At 43.9% G+C, this 26,385-nt stretch overlaps 1 protein-coding gene across 1 annotated transcript in view; it reads right to left on the bottom strand.

The window, feature by feature from the left end:
• The window catches only part of Bru3 (CUGBP Elav-like family member bruno 3), a 679,691-nt gene that overhangs the window by 588,561 nt on the left and 64,745 nt on the right, over positions 1-26,385 (bottom strand). The window lies entirely within an intron of this gene.

The following is a 26,385-nucleotide window of genomic DNA, read 5'->3' as shown; positions in this document are numbered from 1 at the left end:
CGCACATTATCTATTTAAGTAGTAGTCGAAGAAGCATTCACTTAGTAATTGAAGAAATTAAGAAGCTTGTAGTAAGTTGCTACTATAAAATATTTAATGTTTAAGTAATTTCACTTACAATGACAAATCGCTGACACCATCTTCTTCGTAGAAATATCAAAAATGTATCACACGTTGATCGATCTAGTATTCTTACACTTACGATGTCCTCAAAGAGCTTCTGCTCCGATTTTCTTTTGTAAATTCTTAGCTCTCCCTTTTCTTTGCTCCTTCGTTTCTTCTTCACAATTCACCAATTTTCACCAGCGAAGAGAGAGAAGAGATGAAAAAGGAAAGAGGAAAAAAGAAAGAAGAGAGAGGAGAGAGAGAAGAGAAAAGAGACAAGACAGAAGAGACCAGAGAGAAGAGACAAGAGAGAGAAGAGACAAGAGAGAGAAGAGGCAAGAGAGAGAAGAGAGAGTAGAGAGAAAAGAGAGAGTAGAGAGAGAAGAGAGAAAAGAGAGAGTAGAGAGAGAAGAGAGAGTAGAGAGAGAAGAGACAAGAGAGAGAAGAGAGAGTAGAGAGAGAAGAGAGAGTAGAGAGAGAAGAGAGAGTAGAGAGAGTAGAGAGAGAAGAGAGAATAGAGAGAGGGGAGAGAGGGAGAGAAGAGAGAGTAGAGAGAGAAGAGACAGTAGAGAGAGAAGAGAGAATAGAGAGAGAAGAGAGAGTAGAGAGAGAAGAGAGAGAAGAGAGAGAAGAGATAATAGAGAGAGGGGAGAGGGGGGAGAGGAGAGAGAAGAGAGAGGAGAGAGAAGAGAGAGGAGAGAGAAGAGAGAAGAGAGAGGAGAGAGAAGAGTGAAGAGAGACGAGAGAAGAGAGAAGAGAGAAGAGAGAAGAGAGAAGAGAGAAGAGAGAAGAGAGAAGAGAGAAGAGAGAAGAGAGAAGAGAGAAGAGAGAAGAGAGGACAGAAGACCTTGTGGTACCCACTCACGGGACCCTCGAGAATCTGAGAAAGATCCGACCCCGACGAAGCCAAGAAAGAATCTGAGGTATGAACTGTCTGGCGCCTGCATTTATATTATCCCCTAATGACGTATGACACCTGATTGGTCAATTAAACCCGCGAAATGAAGCTACCAATATATAAGTCGAGAATGAATAATCTACCCAACAAAGTGAATGTAGTAACAATTTTAATTAGTAATAACAATGTTACCTATTATTTCGTCCAAATTGTTAATAATTATTATTCTCCAATATAAATTTCTATTCATTCCTGCAACTTAGACATGAATTTTTATTTCAAATGAGTTTAACCATTCTTTCAAAATAAATATTGTAAAATATTTCCGCGATCACGTTCTATGAAAGAGTAATTTTCTGTTTTCTTGAAAGAGAAAATTGAATTTGTAGCTTAATAAGAAGACTTCTAAAGGAAGCTTTCTACTAATTGACGATTAAAGCTTTTACGCAGCTTCTCGATGTTACGGGACAGGGGGCTTTTTTCTCTAAATTATTGCGCGAGTAAATTGCGTCTGGTATCGGTCGCTTCTTCATAAGCACGCTCGGTCTGGAGGACGGAATGAATCTTGAAGCCAGCGCCGAGGCTCGAGTTGTGGCGCAGTCTCATATTTTAAGTCTAGTAGAACAATATTAAAAGTACGGCAGCTGCGCTGTTGCCGCGGAATGAGGGGTGGCACTGAAGTGATATCACGCAGCCCTCCGGTGGGACAGCTCCATCCTCATAGTCTGCAAAGCTACTCCTGCTCTTTTCTCTTCTTACTTTTCCTCTCCCGCTAACTGCAGCCTATACACTTTAAGTCAGTTCCATATTCGAAGGCAGGGTTATGAAACACGCCACTCGCGAAAAATTCAGCGATCGTCAAACTTCTCCTTCGTTTTTCAACGCACCATTATTGCACGGTGTATTGTTACACATACATAATTTATGAAGGAAAGCAGTGAACGATGCTGAGATACATATCGACGCAGCAGCGATCGTGGAAAGTCTTCCATTACACTTTTACGCTCATTTGAATATCTCACCACGTAAAATATCGCCCTATGGTCATAATTTCAAAAAGAAATCTCCACTGATCTTTCATCGTAGAAATTTTTAGTGAATCGTTATCTAAATATCATTTCGATACTAAATCAATCACTTTGTCATAATTACGAAAGAGCCTATCGTTTAACATTTGAAGCATAAAAGTTAAGTGGTCAAAATGTTTCCTGTTGTCGAGAAGCTAATTTCCTGCACGTAGTGAATGCGACAATCAGGAGACTCTTATTGTCCGAAGAAGAGCCTTTTAAGATGAATATGTACACAAGTTGTATTGTTTGGTAGAAATGCTTTGAGCGTTCTGTGCGAATGTGTGAGAGGAACGAAAAGACAGCTGCAAGTACCTGTGTGGAGGTGAGTCCTTAAGAATGGCTAATGCATGATGAACGACCATTCTGGAGTTAGTTTTTAGAGAGCTTTTGAAGGATGTAATAGCAGAGAGTTTTACGCGAGTTTTCATTATAAGAGAATGTAGGAAGTTCAAAGTGTCCAGGAAGCAGTGCTCGGTTTTATGTATTATTATTATTAATATCGCCACTATATTAATTATACCATAAATACTTTATAGGCTCCTAGCCAAAACTGCTCCATGCAGAGATTACTGAAACTACGTTTTAGCTTGTTCTCCCAGGAGAGAGTGGTACTTGTTTAAAATAAACGCTACGTGATGCCACGATCGAACGAAATAACGCGTGAAAACCAATCCAAGTATTGCAGGTTTCGACCGGTGTGGGGAACACGTAATGAAATTCTCCATTGTACTAACAAAATGATCGGCTTCACCTGGCAACGAGAAAATTTCTCTCGACGCAAAGAATGAGTGAAGGGGAAGGTGAAGAGGCTCTCGATCGGTGAAACTACTCGAGGTTCCTTCACCGTGGAAACTTTCGACTCCGTTAGGAGGCGAACGAAGATGCAACGAAGCTCTTCTCGTACCCTCATCCCCGTCCACCCTCTCTCTCCCGACCTCCCTCACCCACTTTCTCCACCTCCTCTCCTCTGGCATTGCCCTTCTCTCTCTCCTTCTGTCTTGCGATGTGGTGGAAAGTATTTATCGTGACTCTCCTACCCGCGTCGACTCTTCGTCCTTTTTTCGTCAAGAACGCCCTGTATAGAGAGCGGAGGTGGAACCTTATCGGTTAGCTCCCAACTGCGGAAAGCCTCGGCCCAGCTCCGAGAGAGGAGATTTGATAAAGGTCGAACGGAACGAACAGGGAAAACAACTGGAGTGCATTTGTCTAGATCGCAGAGAAGCGGACTACTCTTCTCAAGGATTAAAGATTTCTCCTATCTTACTATCTTTGCCGTGAGCCCGCGGAGCGGCAGACCTATATCCAGAACCTTTTTCTACCTGCTACGGATTCGATACGCTTGCTACGCTCCAAAAAATATCTTGATTAAACTCTGCTGCGATGCACAATGCTCTCTGTGTATACGTCGCTAGTCTGATGAAATGTTATTCGGCAAATAATTTCGATGTCGCGTTGTAACTGTTATATTAGAGTCAATAATATAGTATCTTCATTTGCACTCCTATTCCACATTTATATACGTACAGTCAATTGTGAAATTGTTATAAGTTAGAACTATAAATAAATTGAATTCATCAGTTATTTAGTTTTATCTCGATTTACGTTAAAGCGAATTTAGACTTTTCACTTTGGGTGACCATCACGGATGATTTATCTACATTGAAGAGTCTAAAGTTGTTTTTATCGGTATTTCATCCAAAGTGAGTAGTGAAACTGAACAGTGAAGGAAGCAGAACCTTGCTCTACTTTTGATGAAACAAATGGATGATTCATTCATAGTCAAGCTGCAGTGATAAATGGAAACCTAATATTTTTATTATTTTACGATATTCTTGTATAAAGTTATTCAATTCTGACACTTAATATTTCACTTGTCGACAGATTGAAAACTAATGAAGTGAATTCAACCACTGGACTGGTATAAATACACTAATTTTCATTTTCACTGTGGATGAATCATGTGCGATGACCACTCAAAGTGAAAAGTCCAAATTCACCTTTACAAAATATGTGATAAATTCAACTTCTTCAGTTTTTTTTACATAAACTACTTTTATAAGACATTCAGTATGGGCCACAGGATTTACATTTTATGATCTGGGTTGCCATACAAACTCCCTCCTTGGGTATAGTGGGGGAAATTGGGAGGTAAAGCAAGAAATAAGGGGTGTCTTATTATATTTTGTTCCTGCGATCTCGCTGGAGTCTAAGGCCTGAATGTGTACAAACAGGACACGGTATTTTTTCCTCTACGTTCCAATTTTCCCCACTATATCCAAGGAGAAAATTCGTGCGACAAGTCTGATCATAACAGTTCCCTATCCTGTGGCTGGCGAAGCTTACGTCACATCATGGGTCCACTTCCAAAAAACGAGAATGTGAAAGAAGAATTTTTGAAGTATCCGAATGCTTTTTAGCGTAGACGTTTATTTCGAGTTGTATCTAGCAGCAGGCGAAGCCATTCTTAATCTCATGCATTTTTCACCGTTTTAAACACTTTGTCCACCGAGCGTCGCATAAACGCCACTTCATGTCTTTTTTTAAATAGAAAACGAATTTTTCAGGCGAAAACCTCTTAAAATATTAAAAGTAGCATAAACAGATATATTTGACATAACAACCAATTTCTACTACCAAGGATCCTCTTCCATTTTTAATGTCATATGGAACATGACAAATTACCAGCGCATGTGTAAAGTTTCTTGATCATTTGAGTATCTCGTGAGATTCGGTACAAATGAGAAAAAGACAAAGTAGAATTTAATGTCACTGCTCTAGAAAAAGAATTTCATGACAAACTTTATAGCACTATAAATTATAATTCAAACGAAACTCACGCGATCCATCCTCCCACCTTTGGATCTCATTTTCCTCGCGCCTCTCGGGTCTCTGTCTGCTTATAAAACGCGCACGAAAGTGAAACGCAACTTTATAAACGCGTTCATTGTCGAACCCGCATGGTTCACCGCGAACGCGAGTGCTCGTCGCAGCCGTGGTCCTTGATGATGCTTGAATGTACTTAGTAGCTTAAAAAGAGATCGACACAAATCTAAGCAACACGGCCGTTTGCATCGACTCAGTCACTTTGGTACGTAGTATTGATTCTGTTAAGTAGAAAGCATTCAGAGCGAGCGAGAATGGGATGAGGGTGCGAAAGTGTACGCTATTGGTGGCGGTAAACGATGCGGTTTCTTTCAGAGCGTGGCTCGTGGAGAAGCGGCTGAATGAGTAACGCAGCACGGTTCGAGGCGCGCGTAAGTCGATAAAAACTACATCAATTAGAGAGACCGTCGGTTTGCGCGCGAGCCTCGCTGTTGAAAGACGAAAGAGAATTAAAAGGGGCAGTGCGTGTTTTGGCTGTAGTTGCGAAGCTTAAGCAGAGTCACCCTCTTCCGACCCCACGGTTAAACTCTCTGCCCCGCCACTGTGCCCCGTTCAAACGAACCCCTAAAATTCTGCGACTCTTAATCGTTTCGTCTGTGTTCCGAATACGATCGAGAAACCAATTCAAAGAACGATCTGAAAACGAAAACTCGTGTCTCTCAATATTGAATTCTTCCAAAATATCTGCACTGATATCTCATATTTTGCATAATAAACAGACTTTAATATCGCTACGTTTGAACGCTTCGTTATAATTTCTATTATGAAACCCCCGCTAAAGAGGGTTTGATGTGAAATTAACATACGCGCAGTTGGATAATGTAGGCGCAACCGTCATCAAATTTTCAGAACCGTATCGTGTGATCTCTATGGTATAACGCAAGTATAGCTTTACAAGTACAATGCTACATGTAAATTATTTATTATACTGACGTGGCAATTTTCCGCAGTTCCTCCGCTTCGTATTAAATTCAGCAAAACTGAAAACAATCGATGCGCTACATTAGCTCCGCTGAAATATACGGCCGCGGTTCATAGATAACACTGGTTATTGGACTTTGTATTCCACTTCAGAGGAAGCCACGCAAAGCGAAAGAAACTTACGCGAACGTTTGTCGAGCAGGATAAATCTTGCGGGATTTTTCAACAAAAACCGATGCCAATATTCACCGAGAGCTAAATCCATTACCTTTTTCTACATCCTCCGCATATTCATCGGTGCACCACCCAGGAGCGTTCCCTTCGCATTTATATTCATTTATAAATCATTATAAAAGCGAACGGTGTCTGGTCGCGGGGGTAAAACGTTAATCGTAACGAAACGAATATCTCAAACAGGGGGATGTGTCCAAGGAGTGATTAATTAGCGTCGGAACCAGGCGATTAAATTTCAGATGCAGTACGCCTGCGCTGGGACACGCATCAAGGGAGTTGCTCAGAAATCGCGCGGATCCATCCGGCTGGATTTTATTCCGTCGCCGTCAGTGCCAGTAAATCAAGTCACGTGTCATTTACTCGAATACGTAATGTATCGCATAAATATACGAGCTACGCATACAGTCACGCATGGACGGACACGCGGAGGGCGGACAATTTTTTTCTCCCATCCCGCTTTCGACCTTCTTCCCTTTCCCAACCAATAGCCGCCGTCACCCTCTGTCCAGCCTGGAAACCGCAATCCCTCATCTTTCCCTACATTTACTGAATTCGCAACGGGTGACACGTAAACTCGTTCGTTCGCACCCCCGTCGGCCTCTCGCAACCCTGCACGCGCGAGTCCGTGCCTGCGTGCACGTACACGTCGCTGCCACCACACACGCGCGACCCTTCCTCGTCTCTCATCGCTCGCGCGACATCGACCGAGATAACAAAATTTTTCGTGGCTTCCACGGAAAAATTGGACTCAACCGAATGTTCCTATTCAGCGGCGGAGGGTATTAACGATAACGTCATTACTGTTAAATCCTGCATGGAATATGAACGGAACTGGTCTGAATACGGAGATAAAATTTCGTTCAATTTCATGTAACGGCGGACGGAGATATAATATCGGAATCGTTGCTCCTTTCTTGGGGGATTAACAGTCGGCGGTTTTATTTCGTTCCTGCGATGCTGCTGTATAATACGCCGCGGTTCGCTTAGACAATGCCTTCGAGAGGTGATTCACGAGGAATTTAATTATCGTTGTGTTGGGAAGAGATTGAAAGAGGTTTTGAACGTACTTGGCTTTGGAGAGCGAAGTACGCTTCGTAAATGCTGGGCTTTGGTAAAGAATAAGACCGTGGTTTTAGAAAATCGCAGAATGACAAGGGTATCGTTTTACAAAAGGAACTTTCTGCTAAGAATATCATTGCACGGTTGAACGGACGGAGGGAAATCAAATTTCTTTTTCCCTAGAGCGTTGCGGAACCGATGGAATTCATCAAGAAGAACCAAGAAAGCTGTGAGACAGCTGTCACAGTCTTCGACGTACTGAGGAGACGTGACGCATATTTAGATATAGAGTTGAATCCTTTAGTACTGCGAGACCGCGGAAAAGCAAGACAGTCCGAAGGAAAAGATGAGTCACGATGAAGCAGCTGAGCGTAAAATAATGTACAACTTCGTTTGCCTGAGTATCAATTATCTCACACTGGTTTTCCCTACCGCGATTTCGCGTATTAACCTCCTTCACATCTAGACGACTGATTTTACGCTTTTCCACGTCAGAGAAATTTTTCAACGCTTTATTGAATCTCATATTTCGTACAACTACTCTTCCTAACAAAATTAACATTTAATTGCTTGCGTCACGATTTTTCTTGAACTGTCCTCATAGTACTGAAATTAATTTCCAAGCTGCAAAATATACATATAAATTGATTAATGTCAGGGTTGCTAGTATACACAGAATGAAATAATAAATCATTAGCTACTCGAAAATTTTATAATTTAATCTTTGTATAAGCTTGACAACGTGATTCAGAAACGTCTCCACCAATATTCGGAATATAATTTATACTATAAACAGGACGTTAATCCGATAGAAAATAAGGGCACGTTTATTTACAAGAGAAGATTTACGAAGATGCAGTGCAGTGGAATCCGAAGCGTGCACCTGAACTCAGTCGAGTTCCGTTCGAACCTAATTAGACGACCGATGGAAACCGTGAGAACGACATTAAGTATCGACGCGAAAGTAGAAATAAAGGAGCCACCAGAGGGGAGAAAAAGTAAAAGGCGAAGGGAAAATACGAACTCGGTAATCCAACTCCGTGCCAAGCGCGGTGGAGATAGATTCGAAAATGAGAGGATCGCAGGAGCCCGTTGGAGCTCCCGACGAACCCACGATGGTAGGTCGGGGCCCGGTTGGTGTTGGTGATGGGAAGGTGTCGGTGTGCCGGGCGATGGTGGTGATTTGCTCCTGGGCTGGAGCAGCTCGAAGGTTACGGGGGAAAACCGAAAAAGGAAGGCCGCCGTGAAAGAAGGGGCCGAAGGAGCGAGGGTTTTCTCGAAGGTGCGAGGAGGCAAGAACAGGGGCAACAACGGAAATAGAGGCGTAGGAGGCTTTGCCGTCCCGCTTCGTCTTGATCAATACAGCCACGGCCTACTACTATAGGTAACGTTTCGCTGCCTGCCTGCTTGCTATCTTGCTTGCTTGTACTTGCTTTCTTCCCTCGGCCCCCTCGCCCTCGACTCGCTGCTATAGATCTGTCTCTTATTCGAACCAACACGCTTCGTCCTATCCCGTGACTGTTCCATCTCGTTCCGTTTTCCGCGATCCTCTGAAAGAAGAGACTCGGTATACGCGGCAGCAACCTACCCCACGGGACATGGACGACCGAAAGAACACCTCACCCTTCTGAGTACACGCTGGTTTTCTTGTTAAAGAGGAAGGCATCAGACATTTTAGCCTAAATACGCGTAACGCTCTTACCCGCGTCGAAAACGTTTCCTCTGCCTCTGGCTAGAGTGCTGCGAGATTCTGTGCTGCACCGCGACTTGTGATTTTGGGTAACGACGAGACGGCGGTGGAAATAAAATGTTGGAATGGGATTATGTACCGAGAGGAGAGGGTATGTTTGTAAGTACGTAGTTAGTGTTTAGGTGGGGGAATTTTTTATACGCTGCTATTAGTTACTTCTTGTTTATAGGGGTCCAAGTAATTCTGCTAGGTTATTATAACATAAATATTAATACCATGCTAGTTTAGGGTAATACATCATTCCCCTTCGCAATTCTGCGGCGCGGAATAAATTTATGCACTGAACCTCTCAGTAAGCTGTCTGACTGGAGACTGACCCATTCCTCTGGAGCCGCGCCTTATATGGTCGTACCCAGTGTTTTCGGGGTGGGGCGTATTTACATGTTTCCAAAACTGACTATCTACGCCTTTATTCCAAAACTAACAACATTATACTGTAATCAAGGGATACTAATAACTTAAATAGTTGGTACAGATGATTCCTTAGTTTCTTGGTCACACGGTGGTAAAACACCTACCTATAACGCTAATCTAGCCTTCGATATAAGAACAAAGTAAATTTCAAAGATTCTTGACTCCAGAAAGATCAATTATCATTGCATTCTCCTCATTGAAAGCAATATAACCCTTAACTGTTCTTATGGGTCTTGTAAAATCTCAAATATTATATTTCTGATTTGTTGGTAATTTTTTCATCTACTCATAGATAGCTCTTTTAAAGACCCAGTAATCTTTAGTTATGTCACAAATATAATCTTTAGTTAAGTCACAAATATAATCTTTAGTTAAATAGTCTCGTGGATCACTTTGCAACTAGTGCCATTAATTAATATTCATTAAGTATACTGATAAAGTTTGAAAAATATTCTACGTAACCACTGGATCTCATTTTATTACTGGGTTATTATAAAACCTCAGTAGAATCTTATCGTCCCTGCCTTTCACCACAGCAATTAAGAGATAATATCATAAAGAAAGATCATCTCTGTAATTTCTTGCAGATCTAACAATTGTAAAAACACTCTCCATCCCGCTGAAAAGAATTTCCCCAAGGCTTCATAAGAAACGCTTGATTTCCTTCCCATATTCGTTTAATCAAGTCAGCCAAGTGGCCAGGACACAATGAATTTCACGATTCGATTGCGGCAAGCGCGTGTCGGGTATTTCGTTTACATCGCTTTTTGACGTTCACATCGCTCGCCGACTACGAGAAGACGTGGACCGTTCATCCGTATAAGCTAAGTTTCTGGTGGGTGCATTCCTTGGCGAGGAAGGCATTCGTCGGTGGATGGGCTTATAGAAGATTCAAGAGCAGCTCGTCGTGAACGATAGAGTTCTCCCGAAAGGAGGCGGAGGCGAATAATTGCGACTGACATACCGACGAAAGAGAGGAGGCACAGGAACCAGTGAATCGTCGATGCGGTGCTCGCGTGCCTCGACTGTTAGACGGCTCCCGGTAGTCGCGCGCCGCAAAAATTAACAGTTAAACAACGGAATCCAGTTATATAGCCGTTACTCGCAGACCGAGGTAGAAATAATTAGGGAAGCGAGTTACCGTGTACAACCGGCTAAACTCGGTTTACTCATCCCCTCGTTCGCCACCTCTGAACATCCCCCCTCACACCCTTCACCGCTCTCTATCATTTCTAGAACTCCGCAACCACGCCACACTACGTCCATCCTTAACCAACCCCTCCATTCTAGCCTGTTACAGGAACGAGCGGACATGAAAGGAGCGGTCGTACTTTCTCAGACACTCTATAGCCCCCTCGTTCGTGCCCTCTCTCCCCCCCAACCCCCTCGCGGCTGGTTCCTCGCACGTGAGCTTTCGCCACCGTTATGCGGCGGTTGTTGACACTTTATGGTCTTTTAATTAGAGCCACTTTGCAGAACGAGGACAGGGAAGGTTAGGAATGCCGCTTAATTTGCTCGATAAATCAGCGGACGGTTTTCTAGCGCGGCGGGAAAACGTTTATCTCACGTGCGGTGTGCGTTGCGAGTTTCCAGGCTGATCGCGGTGTCCTCGAATAATTTCGTCTTTTGCGGCTAGCTGTGTCCTTCTGCCTTAACCGTCTCGTTCGTCCACTTTCAGGACTGATAGCGAATGTAACGTGTCGTTGAGATCGTTATCCATTAAAACGAATAGCGAACGCGTACCGTTCCTTCGTGACTGGCGACGTAAAAGTTTCGCTGCAACAGCTTGTTCCCACCTTCGGCCCTCGGAATACACACATTCTTTTCCCCTGACGATTCAATGGAGAAAACGTTTAAATAATTCACGCGAATATCGCGCACGCCTCTATTTATTGCTTCGGTACACTCTTATTTCCCGGCTAATCTCGATCGGTGGTTATAAATTACCCTTATACGGGCGCAACTTCGGCTACGATCTCTTCCGAAAGAGGCCAAGTTTTACTCGATAAAGGTTTTGATTAAAGCGCTCGCGTGTAAGGAAGTTCCATAAGGGGTATCCATATGTTTCCAACTTAATCTAACTCGAGCCCTCCGAAAGCTCCCAACTTTTTGCGCGATATTTGATCGCGCCCGTTGTTCTCTTTCAGTGGAGCCTCGTCGGGCCATAAATTTTTCGCATCTACTCGTAAGCCGTGGCTGACCGCAAAATAATATGCGGTGGGGTCGGCCCTCATGTTTGGCTGATCGGCGGCTGATTACACGTGTTCCACGCCAATGGTAGGAGGGCATGATAAAGCTGGCGGACGGCTGGGGCAGAAGGCCAGATACAGCCTCAATCACCGCAACCTGCTGGTCAGCCTAATCCGCCATGGTGGCCACCCATTCAAAATCAATAGATAATTTTAGCCCTCTACGCCGGGACGTGTATGCACGGTGACGTACGTACGTTGTAAAGGGAGGCCCAATAATCCTCAGCCTTCGCTGCCCAGTCTTTCCTATAAATCCATACCTCGGGGTTTAGCTGGAGGATCCGAAATCTCCAAGTAAAATGGACCCTCGCGTACACGTCACAAAAGCTTGGGGGAGTAACCCTTTTTTCGAGGAGGGACATTATTCCACCGACAATATTATGATTTCGAACATTCACTCGACAATAGCCGATTCGCCAGGGAGTGGTGGTTGCAGACTGGAATGGAGAGTTCACCGAAAATACGGAGATATTACAAATTTATACAAAACTGTTATCTAATCGGGATTAGCTTTTTAAGTCTTCAAAGCAACCACCCATGAATGAAATATTTTACACTCTCTTTGTCTGACTTGAGACTGAGGATTATTCTACTGATTCCTTCCTGTCTAACTCGAAACTCTTTCTACTAGTTTTGTTCTAGAATAGAAGAAATATCTCTCTTATGGTGTGTTTAGATAGTTTGTGTGTTTAACTTCTGGGTTTGCATTATTAAAATTAAGTTATAATACAGCTATTCTCTAACAGTGCGCGTAACCCTCAGACGGCGAAAGCTGGGTCAAAAGTAACCCTGGATCCACTGACTCTGCACACAAATATGAAACAGTCCAATGTCCAAACAAATGCTCGTTCCTCTCTCACCTTTAGCAATATTCAATTACTACGAGTGAATAAAATCGATAACTGAATGAAAGAATGCTCGTGTCATTTGAATTTTGATAAACCGAGTGAAAAACGAGCATTCGGTCACTTTCTCTAAACGCACCATCAGAGAATAACTATATCATAACTTAATTTTAATAACGTGAACCCAGTAGCCACAATTTCTTAAAAGAGTTGCAAGTGACTCGCGAGCCGCATTTTGGCCACTATTATTTACACATCTATTACTACAATCCTCGACGACGCTCCGAACTCCAAGCATTTCGGGAGACAGAGGTAAGGAACGATGAATACCATTACAAAGGGTAAATATCAATTAGCCAAGGGAAGCTTTAGACTACGCGTCTCTCGGCGCAAAGCCGAGGCAGGAACCAAAGGTTATCGGACACCCAGTACACGACGTTATATGACGCGAAGCAGCGGCGGCGTGTGGGTTAGAAACCGTACTACGTGTTTTGCTCACATCACCGAGGCATTAAGGCGCGTTTTGCCCTTCCGTACAGGGAACTAAGTTCGTCTGTATCCCTCCCCCCTCCTTTTTGCCGACGGCGGCGTTCGCCCCTACACGGTGGCATGAATATTCAGGACCTGCGCCTTGTTCAATATGAATGCCGTTGATCTTGGCGAGCCGCTTCTCGTTTCGTTTGCGTTAACGCACACCCCCTGCGCTCGGAGGAGGCGGACAGTCGCGCGGTTAGCTCCCAGATAAATAGCATTCGGAACGAAGGATACCCATCGTCTGCGTCGGTATAACAACGAAGGCTCCTTCTGATTGCGAGGGAAGGCCGGTCTCCTTCGGATGACGGCGAACGTTGGGAAACCGCGAGCCATGTTTATTCTCGTCATCAGTATGCACGGATTATAAAGAATTCCTGCTGGAATATTCAGAATACGTTCCCTGTTCGTACGGCCCCCGAGCGAAGCTCGTTCCATTGTACGCCCGAAGCACGCGTTTCACGCGCAGAAGATTTCAGAAAATCACATTTGGTGACGAGAAAGAGGAGGCGGCTCCTTGTTTGAATAATGTAGACGAGAGGGCCAAAGGGAAGACGGAGCAGAGAGGAAGTTAATAAAGACTCTGATATAAGACGCTTCGTTCGAAGAGAACGCTACGTTCCTACGTCAATCGACACAGAGCGCATAGGCTCAGTCACTTTGTAATTCACTGAATGCACACTCCGCCTCGGCGTGGCCCAAAGCGGCTATAACGATGATCGCGTCCCATTATCATTGCTACGTTCAATTTGTCTATACGTGACGCTCCAGGTGCAGCTTTCACTTTGCTGGCATTTGGGAGATTGAAACGATCCAGTGAAAACGCGGGAGGGTGGGCCGCGAAGTTCGACGAGGATTCTTCGCGTTATTAGAATAAATCGCGCGGATATCGGGCAACGGAACTCTCAGACGGATTGCGCCGGCAATAGAGGCGAAGCCGAGAGGCGGGCGATGTGGGTACTCGAGCTTTTGTCAGGAAGCGAAGGCAAAGGGACAGCCTGGCCAGGGCAAGATTCAGAGAGTGTGAGGGAGAAGAGAGAGCCGATCGAGGGCGAGAGGAAGAGGTAGAGCGACGTGGACGTTGGGAAGAGGATGAAGAGGGGGACGAGGGCAAGCAATGTGCTTTGAGAGTGGACCCCGCGCTGAAAGTTCAATCAAGCTAAACAACATTTCTGTCCGGTCGCTCGCCAAAAAGCGGACTGCCGCGCACGGCCGGCCGACTGCGGCAGGCCAGGGCTGGCTGGCTAGCCAACCTTTTCCGACATCGGTCTGGCCTCAAACCAACTTCAAACGCGTATGAAATCGCGCTATCGTGTTGGCGACTAGGGCGTGGCCGTATCCGTGGGACCGTGCAGGATCTGCGGCTTTCCAGGTAGAGATCACCAGTGAAAATCTGTTGCTACATGGGCGCGATAGCGGGATCCGCCTGCTGTTGGAATATTTTTCGAGGGCACGAGTTGTTCTTGGGAAAGTGGGGATCGAGCAGCTTTTGGTTCATTTTAACACTGTCTCTGTGTCTGTGATTTCAGAGTGTGCGGGTAGAAATTATTCGTTGCGAATCGGGGACTCTGGTGTGACTAATGTTTCTTTGAGAAGAGGATGTGTAAATGTCAGGTCGTCGGGTCAAGTAGAATTTGTGAGAGAATAGGAATGGAGGCAATTTGTAGAGGAGGATGATATGTAGATGTGGAGTAGAATCCTCTGAGACGTCATTTTCAATAGAAGTGATAATGGAGAATTTTAAGAGGGCAGGGCTGGTTAAAGTGTCTGATCTGATATGGATTGTTCTACTGAGTACACAATACGACTATTAGGGAGAGTGTGGTTGGAGTCTTATATTCTGGATTAGTAATACATTTTAGAAGATTGTATCACACAGTTAATAACACAGTAATACTATTCTAGGTATTTCATCTTGAGAGTTCTTTCTCGCGATAGCGACTACTGTTTAATCGATGACTTTATGATTCAATCGCAGTGTACAGCGTACAGAAATAACTTCTGCTTCGATATGCCTCTGTTAGAGAATATATATCTGCATATTATGAGCCTGAATAATTTATACAATTTAACATCCATAACTTCTGCTAGAACACTTGCTTCACTTTAATGTACTTCCATATCTATAGTCGTAGAACATAATCAACTTTACAAACCTACGAATAAACGCAAGAAGATACACTGTTACGATATTACTCACATATATTCTCCACACATTACTGCGTCAATTTTAAATGAAACATCGAAGCCATAAATATAGTTCCCAAGCTAATTCAAAACGAATCGCTTGCCGCGAAATTTATGAAAAGATAATATCATCGAAAAATGGTCCGCGTGTAGTGCAAGAGGGAATCGAACAAGGATAGAGGATGATTAAAACCAAAAATATTTCAACGAAATTAGTCACTCACGTTTCAGAATGATTTCCGTGCTAAACGTGGGATGTGCAAAGGTTGTCTGACCTCCGAAAGCAATTCCCTATACACGCTTCGAATTTACTGATCCCCAATGATTCATGTCAATTTCTCGTTACGCAGCCGTGAGCGATGTTCAGGGATTACCGCTTCTGACAAACAACCGGCGTAGTGGTAAGACAAGACACGTTGATGTACGAGTGGACACCGTCGTAACCCTATACAGGATTGTTCACTGCGAAACCAAAGGACGATAGCTTGACCGGGCGGCAGATTGATCGGAGTCAAGGCTGGTTATGCTGGTGACGTGGGCAAAGGGGAAGGAGCAGATGGGAGTGTGGGCAGCAGGGGTCGTCGTCCGGGTAAAGTTCTAGGTGACCTTCGCACTTATTCGCCTCCCTTTCCTGATTTCAAGTCATCCCTGGCTTTCTTCTAATGTGACTCTATGGACGCGTAAATCCCTCCCCCTAAGTCGAAAGCGGACGAAATCTGGTGTACGTAAAAAGCAGAATAAAACTACACGGACGAAGGTACAAAATTGTATTCCTAACACGTCTGCTCAGTATTTTCTCTTCTTTCACTTTATATAAAAGATAGCACGGCTTTAATAATATTTACATTCTCCAGGCATTCTGCTTTCTCCGACAAAAGCAAAACGAGAATCGACTAAACGGAGCAAGTTATTCTGGTATTAGAAAATTCTATTTACTCGTGGAGCCGCGATAACGCGGAATTTCGTCGGCGTAACATCATTCAGGGTAATGAAGTCAAAGGCATGCGTGTCTAGGAATATCTTCTTAGCGCATTAAAACGTGCCGCACGAATGTCGTGTCTCGGCGAGAAACAAATAGGTGGTCTGATACCGTTTATTTGAGAGCGACGTGCCGGCTGGAAAAGTTTGAAAGTGGAATTGAAAGCAAAGCTGCGCGTCACGTAAACCGTGTTCGCCACTTGCAGCCGCTTACCGCTGCGATTCGTGAGCAAACGTTTGCCTCTCTCTCTCCACCCCACTCGTTTTCTCTTTTTTTTTTTTAAATAACTATTCACTCGCGGTAAATCAGCAAACTATGCACGTCGTCCGCGGGAAACTGGAGAAACTGCACGGTTAAACAGATATAAAGTTATCATACGAGTGGCACCATTACACATTTTCTCCATTAACATAAATACAATTCCGCGGTGGTGAAAAGAAATGAGCGAAATGAACGAGCACGTTTTGTTTCTCCTTCGTACCCGTGAACCCCGAGACCTCTCTCGCTCCTTCTCCCTTTATCTTCGACGAAAATGGCCCCTGTCCTGACTTCCTCTCTCTCGCGCGCGATTCTTCGCTATCCTCCCGTCCAAAGCTTTATTTTATTTCCTCTATTGTTTCCACTCCTCCTGGGTACAACCCGCACGTAGTCCTCCTCATTTTCCACTCACACGGGTACCGAGTTTACCAACACTCGCGTACGCGGCTAGAAGGCGTCTATGGGATTGCGCGCACACACCTACGGTCACATCGAGAGATCCCTTTTCTCAGTTAGCTCCTGGTCCCTAAACGTTGGCATTATTTTGCTCGGTGGCTCCTTTGTTTCGGTCCAGCCTATTGAACTGTGGGTGAGATAATACCCCTGCAGACCTTTGCGCTCGACACGTTGCTCCGAAACAAACCCGCATTCTCACCTTCCAATAATCCGCAGCTTTATCCCAACATCTTACCTTCTATGCCGTGCCAAATTCCACACGCCCCGAGTTATCGTGTTCGGCTCAATCGACGCGCGCTTCACGGCTGGTAGAAAATAATCGCGGAAAAGCTCGGCCCCTTTGAGCCGCGGTTCAAAGGTTACTGGGGGATCGGTTACGTGATCATTCGCGATTTTAAATTTTGTAAAACGAGAGATTTGGGTAACTCTGTGTCTGTGCCATCCTCTCGTATATAAATTACTACATTTAAGTATGCTTGAAATGTACTTCAATCCTGATACCACGAAAATGTTTGAAACTAAATTCTACAACAGCTCCAATTAAAAATTTTTAATACGCGGATAATATGAGGGAAGTAAGTGGAACTACGTGAAGACTGAAAATGAAGTACAGTATAACAAGGTGAATGAAAAAGTAAACTGAAATTCGTGTTTAATTCAACTACTAATAACATCTACACAACTTTCAGCTTTAATTCCTTTTTGGCGTTTTTCTAGAGGAATGTTATATCAAATCTCCCTCGGCAAATTAAGGAATTACATCCTAGTAAGTTGAGTTATATAATCTCATTGGCGGGTAATGGGAAGCGTACCCGCTCCCCTAGTTCCTATTCGCCTGCAGCACTTTGTTATACGAAGCTCATCTCGATCGTTCGAAACCGATTGTGAGCACGCTGCTCGAGTATCGAGGAGTCAGTTGGATGAGCAATTTCCGGGTCGAAGTAGCGCCGGTATTAGCAAACCGCGGGCTTATGTATCTCGGACTAAATTCCAAACTGTAGGGCATCCAGGATAATATTATGCCATGCTGACATCTTTGGTGTTAGCCGAGCAGTGCCGTAACCTAATGCTAGGCTATGGACCGACCCTTGCCCTTCCTTCACCCTTCTCTAGAGCTACAAGCCAAGTCCAAGCAACGTCGATAGCGAGAGTCTAGGATCCTGCGGTCACCCTTTACAGGAAAGACCAAAGGAGTAGAGAGTTGCCTCGCTCTAGTGGGAAAGAAAGAGAAACAATCAAGAAGGGAGAAGGAGGGTAGTATAAGGGGAGGGAGAGAGAGAGAGAGAGAGCCTAACCTTTCCATGGAAGACTAGGCAAACCGACTGACCGAACACCACGCCTTACCAACCTCCAACCGCGTTACAGAGCTTTCAAATTAAAGCACAATTTCGTCCAAGAAGCCACGATCTGAATTAACGAGACGAGCCGAGATGAACGCACCTGAGCCTTGTGTATATTGCTAAATGACGTAACCTCTGTGTTTGTCTGAATTTTGTAGTTCGTGAAATTAAGAGGGCAGGTTATTGATGGCTGTCAGGGAAAAATAAACGTTCAAGTATTTTAAGTTAAATCTACTTTGGGCATGAAGGTACCATTCATTGTACCGAAATTTATGCAAGGTGTTAGGCAAACAGGTGTCAGAAATTTCGAAAAGGGTTTTACGTGTCAAAATAGGAGGAAAATCAAGAATGATGAATTTGCGTTTGGAGCTTCGTTTCAGAGTTATTAATTGTTGTGGATACTGTGAGAGAAGTGTGTCTGACTTCGGACTTATTCTACTGTAGGCGGACATTAGTCAGGTTAGACACGGCGCAGTCAGTAGAATAAGTTACGAGCCAGACACATTTCACGCAAATTGTAGATAGAAATGAAACCTGAAATACGACTTGGTTTTATTATATCAAATAGAATCAGCTCTTATTTCTGATATCTGTCATCAAAGACACTGTTTTAAACCTATACTACTTAAATGCATTTCAATATTATTTGAAGACTAACTTATACCTAGTACGTCATCCCAGAAATAATGCAGTCACTATATCTTTCTAAGCAGAATAAAGTGAAATATTGTGCATATGTATTCCTTATTATCTTTTACAATAATTTTTTATCTATTTATTTATTTCCTATATGTACCCATTATTTCTAAGATTACTTACTACCTAAACCTTCAATACTAAAATACTCCATTACTCCAGAAAAAAGCTACACATTCAAGAGTTAATAAATAAACACCCCTGCACAGAAAATATACGCCAAGGTGCGCGACACGAAGACCATCTCTCCCCAACTTAAAATTGCATCTTTCGGTAAACTGAATAGAGCCATCTAACTCAGGCCAGCTTATGCAAGCATAATAACGTTTATAAATCGCTAGCCAATATCCCCGAACCTCCATCGGCGATCACAGTGTCAGCGGCAACAAAGGTGGAGTAGAATCATGTCTAGCAGAGGCGAAATCATCGCGCATATTTCCCGATACGCAAAAAGGCGGTATGCATGAGAAAGCAGCCTCGCGTATTTCTAACCTCATTTTGAGACGTCAGGGGAATTTATCGCTGCAACATAAATACCGGTCGTACTTCGCATACCAGCTATAAGAGGTTCGTATATGCGCGAAGACATATCGGAGCGTAGCCATTTAAAGATGAAAGATTTCCTGCCAGCGTTGCGCGTGCAATATACCGAGCAGGGTACGTAACAGCGTCCTTTAACGTTATTAAATTTTTCAGCGCGCTGGCCGACCGTGATAGCCGAATTCTAAATTCATCGAATCATCGCCGGAAGCGCGGGTATCGTTCACCAGCGGAAACACCGGTTTCCACGTCGGCGACACGTATTTATCGTGGTTACCACAGGAAATGCGCGCGAAGTGTATCGCTTAAAAAATTCATCAGCCGGCGGACTCTCGACGGTATCATTTGCGCGGCAGATGTAAATTTCAAGCGACAGGGGTAGATGGAATGCGCGTTTCGTGCGCAGCGATTAAACACGATCCTTCGAGCGGAGAGGGGAAAAAAAAACGCCAGGAGCACGAAACTTGCGGCGTAGGTGGGAAAGTTAGTGGCTGAAGTCCCTGGAGGGACGGTTGCTTGTATAATATTCGAAACAGAAAACAGCGCGCGGAAGGGACGAGCGGGCGAGGCGTACGGTGTGCCGCGGTGGGTGCACCAGGCTAACCCTCTGAATACGTCAGCATGCTCCAGCGCGCTCAGACTCGCGTCAAAAATGTATGAAACGATATAATTTTCGTTTAATTAAAATTGTAATAACAGTTTTGACTGCATTCCGCCGGGCTGGCATTAAAATACACGAGGCGCCTGTCCGCCACCGCGCCGCCTGAGAATAGTCAGGGTGGGGTGGACGGGGTAAAAAGTCAGTCGATGAAAAGGTGGACGAAAGGGCGCGGCAGAAGAGGGCTATGAATCCTGCCTTAATATTTCCGACCCTTTGTTCTCTTCCGTGTCGTTGTATATATTGTGTACGATATTTTAATTACAGTTACAGGGTGTGGGACCCCTCTTTCATCGATTAGTACGGCTGCCAGTTCCTTTCTCCTGCCTCCCGACGAAGGCTTTCTTCTCGAGCATCCTCCGTTCCGTCGCGATCCCAAAGGCGCCACGGATCGAGGAAAAATACCCTGCTCCTGTGTAATTTCGACCGTCTAGTTTCAATCTTAGTCATCCGCCGCCGCGAGCAGGAACGTCCTTCGATTACCGCAGATTCTTTTAATTAAGCACCGCGGCTCCTCCCCCCTCTCCGTCGTTCGCGTAACGAGATCCATGGTTTAAAGGGGAACTTCGAGCATCCCCTGTGTCCTCGAACGTCGAGCCTCTGTGTGTGGAGGATCTCGCATAGCCATGGGAAGGCGACGAGAATGGAAAATAAACGTAGCTATGATGCCCCGAGTTTGAAACAATTAACATAACAAAGAGAAGGGAGCTGTGAGACGGTCGGAAAGGCAGGATACGCCGCCGCCAAGAGCAGACACGAGGGAACAAGGCCGCGTTTCTCTTGAGATTTTGGCACTGTTTCTACCGGCGGCGGTAGCCTATTCCAAGTTGCGGTATTTGAAAACATTCTCCCACCCCTCGATCAGCGTGAACGAATCTGACGTAAACGACTGAGGGTGTGGGCGGTGTGAAACTTTTCCCCATTATTAACTGCTCGTGGTACAAAAATAACACTCGTAATAAATGTTGCGGTAATATCTTTTTTTGTGCCACAGCAGGAAGAATGGCGACTCAAGTTTTCTAGGAAATAAGTCATTTCAATGATTGTAAAGTAAAATATTCTTGTTTCAGGGGTATTGACGTTCCAACTTTTCGACCTCAATTTTCAAGTCAATGCTTTGAGAATTTCACTGGAGAACGGAATTTTAGTTTTGCAATATTTTTGTATAACACTATGAGTTTCTGAAGAATATCAATTTTAATCCTTCCATGACCCAATGATTTTTTTCGAGAACCTTGTACCCTTATTTTTTATTAAGTAGACTTTCAATGTCGTGCTAGATGCAAGACTGAAAAAAATCAAGTAGAACTAGTCACGAAAGAGTTAAAACATTAGGAATACACAGTAAATATTACATAATTGAATTAAAGTGCACACAGTTACGAAGTGCATTGAAAAACCTAAAAAAATCTCGCCACAGATTCATTGCATTAGTCTCCCTCGTACAGTGTTGTTCAAACGCGTATCGAAGAACGTCGAAGTTGAAGCGAAAGTTGAAAAGAAATCTCACCCTGCACGCACTATACTTATGGTGATTTCTTTTGACCTTTGTGTTTCTTTGAAAATCATAGCGTTCGGCGGCAAGTTGCAAACGAAGGATCTTTATTCTTTCCACGGCGGCGGTGGCAAGCGACGCAATCTGTTTGTCTCGTTGTATATGCATGACGTCGCATCAAGCAGGAGAAAATTTTCCAGGCAGTGCGTTTCAAAGTACGACAATTCAAAGCACCTTCAATGTCTCTTGCCGTTTTCCAGCATCGTCGGCGTAGCACGGCTTATTTGATTAAGGTGCATTGCAGGCGCCATGCATATAATCGTATAAATTGCTTTTGATGTGAGAGAGCGTGAGCTCTCGCAGTTCTGTCTGCGCGGTTGAAAGTTTCGCACCCTTCTTTCCCCCTCTTTACATTTTCCACTGGCTCCGTTTCCTATCTCCACCCCACCCCCTCCCCTCCCTCCCCCTCCCACCCCTCCCAGCCCTATCCTCAGCCATCCCCGTGATATGCAATGTTGTCATGCGAAAAACAAAATATAATACCTCTGCCGCGGGAGGATTCTCAACTGAACCGATAAATATGATATGAGGCAATATACGAGCAAAGGTGGTAAAGGAGATATTAGCTCGCGTTTCGAGAAACAGCTCGAACGTTATACCGAGAATTCCTTTTTTCCCCATATTACTTTCGTACTGATTAAATAACACGAACGCCGACTGGATCATATTTCATCGGTTACGTCATTTTGTGAAGGAGAACAAAGTGCTTTTCATAGCTCAGAGAAATTCATTATAACGCCGAAATGTAGATAAGCAACATATTCGTATACAAATTTTCGCGAATGTGTCACGCGATTAAATTTACTATTTTGATAACGCTCTGTAATCTAGCTACTTTAAAATTAAGGTTACCGGTGAAATAAAGCTAAGCTTGAAGTCAGACGTAAATTAACCGCTGCACGTGACTGTAATAAATATTTAACTTGCTGCATCGGTACTGAAATATACACGTATGACTTCTGCAATACGAACTTATCGAATATGAAGTTGGACGTATGAAATATTCACGGAAGTTTAACACTGACAGTAGAATATCGGGTAAAATGACACAGACACTCGTGTCTTTATAAATAAGAGTAACGAAAGCATTTTAGCAGAACTAAAATGTGTAAGTGCCTCTGTAATATGATTATGTCGTTTAACTTTACCTCAGTATGTTGTAACGTGCATAAAAAAGACGTCGATGATATTTAAGTGCAAGTGGCTTATGCAAAAATCAGGAATGAGAGAGAATAAAAGGTACAACGTGCTCGAACAACACGTCATGTCTGACTATACACAGATCGTATCTACTTGCTGTAATAACGCAGCCAGCTAAGTGGAACGAGGCATTACGTTCAGACGTCGCTGTTCCGGTAACACAATTCAGAAGGGAGTTCTCTCCTAGGACTTTCACCGTATTAACCCAATATCAGCCATACGGTTTAGAATCAGGTTAACAACCTCCTACTTCCAGAGTTCCTTCTTTGTTGATCCAAGAATTCTGATTACACTTTTATTTATTTACCATCCCTCTCAGATGTTCACTACTTCTTTCCTACATTTCAATTACTAAAGCTAAGCATTTCTCGTGTTATTCTTCTCAAGAAAATACTATCTGAATTTTTATAAAACATCTGAGGTATAAATTAATTTAGAGCTCAAGTAATTTACATTAGTTCGCGCTATTAATCCTCGGTTGTCACTCTGGGACAACAATGAAACAGAAAAAATGTGTTACTGTTTCTAGGGTTAAATTTCTTCGTGTATATAGTTACACCATTCTTTTTAGTAACAAATTTCCCATTTACAATATATCAAATAAATTTTTCTTTGAAATGCGCAACAAAAAACTATTTTTCTTTCTTAATCTACACCATATTTTAATAGCATCACTCCAAATTTTTAGCCACACCGTTTAAAACATGAAAAAGTTACAACTTTTTTCACAAAACTTTTTTATTGAAACTCCCAGTCCTAAGAATTTTCTTATACATATTTCATTTGTTAATTTTTTATCGTCGATACAAATTCCACAATATTGAAATTATATTCAAAATCTTTCTTGATCGAATACCGCTATTATTATTCTAACAATAGCTGTTTGAAAATTGAACCGAGTCTAGATGACCCAGTGTGACAACCGAGTGTTAAACTTCTTTCGCATCGAAATCCACAGACACAATATTTCTACGACAACTTCTCCTCAGGAAGACTATTTTACATTCCGATAAGTCGGTTAAATTGCCGTTTCCTTCGAGCAATTTATAAACATTTCCCCAATATCGTTCTCGACTATTAGTATTTCAGCGAGGAGCCGAGGGAAAAAGCTACGTATCCTGCAGTTTGTTTCTCGTATTGCAGTTTGAGTAACGCACCAGCAGTCGCTGAGGCAACCAGTCAGCGCAGTTGGGAAGTATAAAATGTCAATACGTTTACCGGCGGACCATTGTTGAGCTTGATCTATGTTTATGGGCGTTACGACGGTATAGATCGGCCGCTCGCGTTGCATACACAGCCAGGACAGGGAGAAAGGCGCGAGTATCTCTTTCTGTAATGTCCCGGCCATAATGGTACAAAGGCGACGCTGGCTTCTAACTTCCGCGGCGCTAGAATATACACTCATGCTCGGCGGGTGCGCGGAGGGAAACTGGCCATGCGTAGACGCGCAAAAAGAGGCGAGATAAGACAGGTATATATGGGAGGCTAACTCCGCGAAACTTGTGATAACTAGCCGCCGTAAATTCGTCTTTTCCTTACTGGCACGGTTTAAACGATAACCCACTGCGGCAGCTTTTCCGTCGTTCCATTATTCGTCGGTATTATTTTACCAGACTGAACTGTGAGTGGAAGTTGCGTTACAGTATGTTGGCACGAAAACTCCTGCGGAACGGAAGTTTTGCTACACGGCCTGTTCATAAATTGTACAGGTTGTTGAAAAAAGGCGTCCAAGACTTTCAGAGTGAACAGTACCTACTCGCAAAAATGATAGAGAAATGTTTCAATTGTGAGCTCACAGCTTAATCTGAAAGAAATTCTGGAAGCAGATATTTCAATACTTAATCCCTCAAACTCTACGGTAACATAGATAAAGTGTTTCTTTAAATCTTCTTCCTAGTTCTAATACTTTTTCGAGTATCAACTGAAAATCGTCCTCTGGTGCAAATTACAGTACTTATAAGAAAGACCTTGTTGAAAATTATATCCCACAAAACTCTACACTGTCACTCCCTTGCTGACACTTATAACTCACTCACGCGATCACCACTTTGACAATAAAATCAACAGGAATATTTGCTTCACAGACTCGCAACCGTCACAGGCTATGCCTGCTCAAATATTCATAAAACGAAGAATCTGAATCTAAAACCAACACGTGGGAAGAGTATCGACAGCGCATAATACTGAGCGACACGAAACGAAGGTAGAATTCTAAGTATGCAAATGATAGCAACTAATTTTCGGGGTCACGGATAAGAGGGAGAGGCAGCGGGGCAGTTGTTTGCAGAGGACTAGACGACAAAACGCCTAACTTCGTTCGTGTATCCTCCCGCGCACATCCGCCTCTGGCCGTCTCATCTCGCTCACACACGCTCTGTAGCGCGTGGAAGGTGTGAGTGTGTATAACCAGCGTCTGGCTCAGGGCGATATCGTTTACGATAATGCATGTGCCTAGTGCAGATCTCTCGGTCGAACGATCGTCCCCTTCGGCCTGTTTCCCCTATCGCTGACTCGTTACCTTCGACTTAGCACGTTCACACGCGATATGATACCTCGACAGACACCGTTCCGCCGTGGCGACAATCTTCCTCACCCCATACCACCCTCCAACGACACTACGACGATCGATTTTGGAAAAATTCAACCGTAACAGCGCGCGAAACTCTAGCAGCGCCTCTTTTCTATCTTCGAAAACGTATGCCTCGCGCTGTTAGAGTATTTTCTTATTTTCGGGGGTTATTTTCCGCTCGCGCGCTCGATGCTATCCGGCACGTAGGAGAAAATTGCCGGGCGCAGAAAAAAGGAATTGTAGCGAGCTGTTCGTTCGCTTTGTTCGGTGTATCGCGACCAGGTTCGACCAGGCGGAGGGGTTGAGGCGCCGGAGACTCGCCAAGGGAATGAAACCTGATTTAGAACTGCGGTCCAGAAATCTCCTGGGGGACCGTCCGAGCTGACCGCCGCGCATTGGCTTCGCTTTCCAGTGTCCCTCTGAGTGCGATCCTCACCCTGCTACTACCACCGATTCCCCACCGATTCCTCCGCGTCCCACGTCCAACATCCTCATGGACGCCAACAAGTGCGACTCTTTACCAACATCGTGTTCGAAATGCGCCTAGAATACTAAGAAGCCTTCGGAGCTGCTCCGCCAGAATGCGTTAAAATAAAAAAGAAAGGAATAAAATTGGAGTTGCAAACAAATCCTCCTTTCGAGACGGAGGAAAATGGAATAACGACTTTGATTTGGTTAGCCTGGCGCATCGAATTTCTTTACGGCACTTTTACTCAGTTCGTATCTACGAAATAAATAATTTTATGGAGGAATCACGATCATGGAGTGTCTCAGAACTGTGCTACGAGAAATTTTGCCGGATACTCCCTATGAAATGTTTTGCGAATATCATTGAGGGAAACAGGGGGAAAAAGTTTAATCTTCGTCGGTGAAATTTCCAGTTGCTGGAATCTTTACTTTGGGGGTTCTTTCCTGTATCCGAGGCAGACAACAAATATTGTTCGACAGGTATAATATCGGATCCCCTGTATTCGCATATCGAGCGTAT

Source organism: Calliopsis andreniformis, chromosome 9 (genome assembly GCF_051401765.1).
Source record: "Calliopsis andreniformis isolate RMS-2024a chromosome 9, iyCalAndr_principal, whole genome shotgun sequence".
In the NCBI taxonomy this organism is placed as follows: domain Eukaryota; kingdom Metazoa; phylum Arthropoda; class Insecta; order Hymenoptera; family Andrenidae; genus Calliopsis; species Calliopsis andreniformis.
Note: the sequence above shows the minus strand (reverse complement) of the source record. Positions and strands in the feature narration are given on the sequence as shown.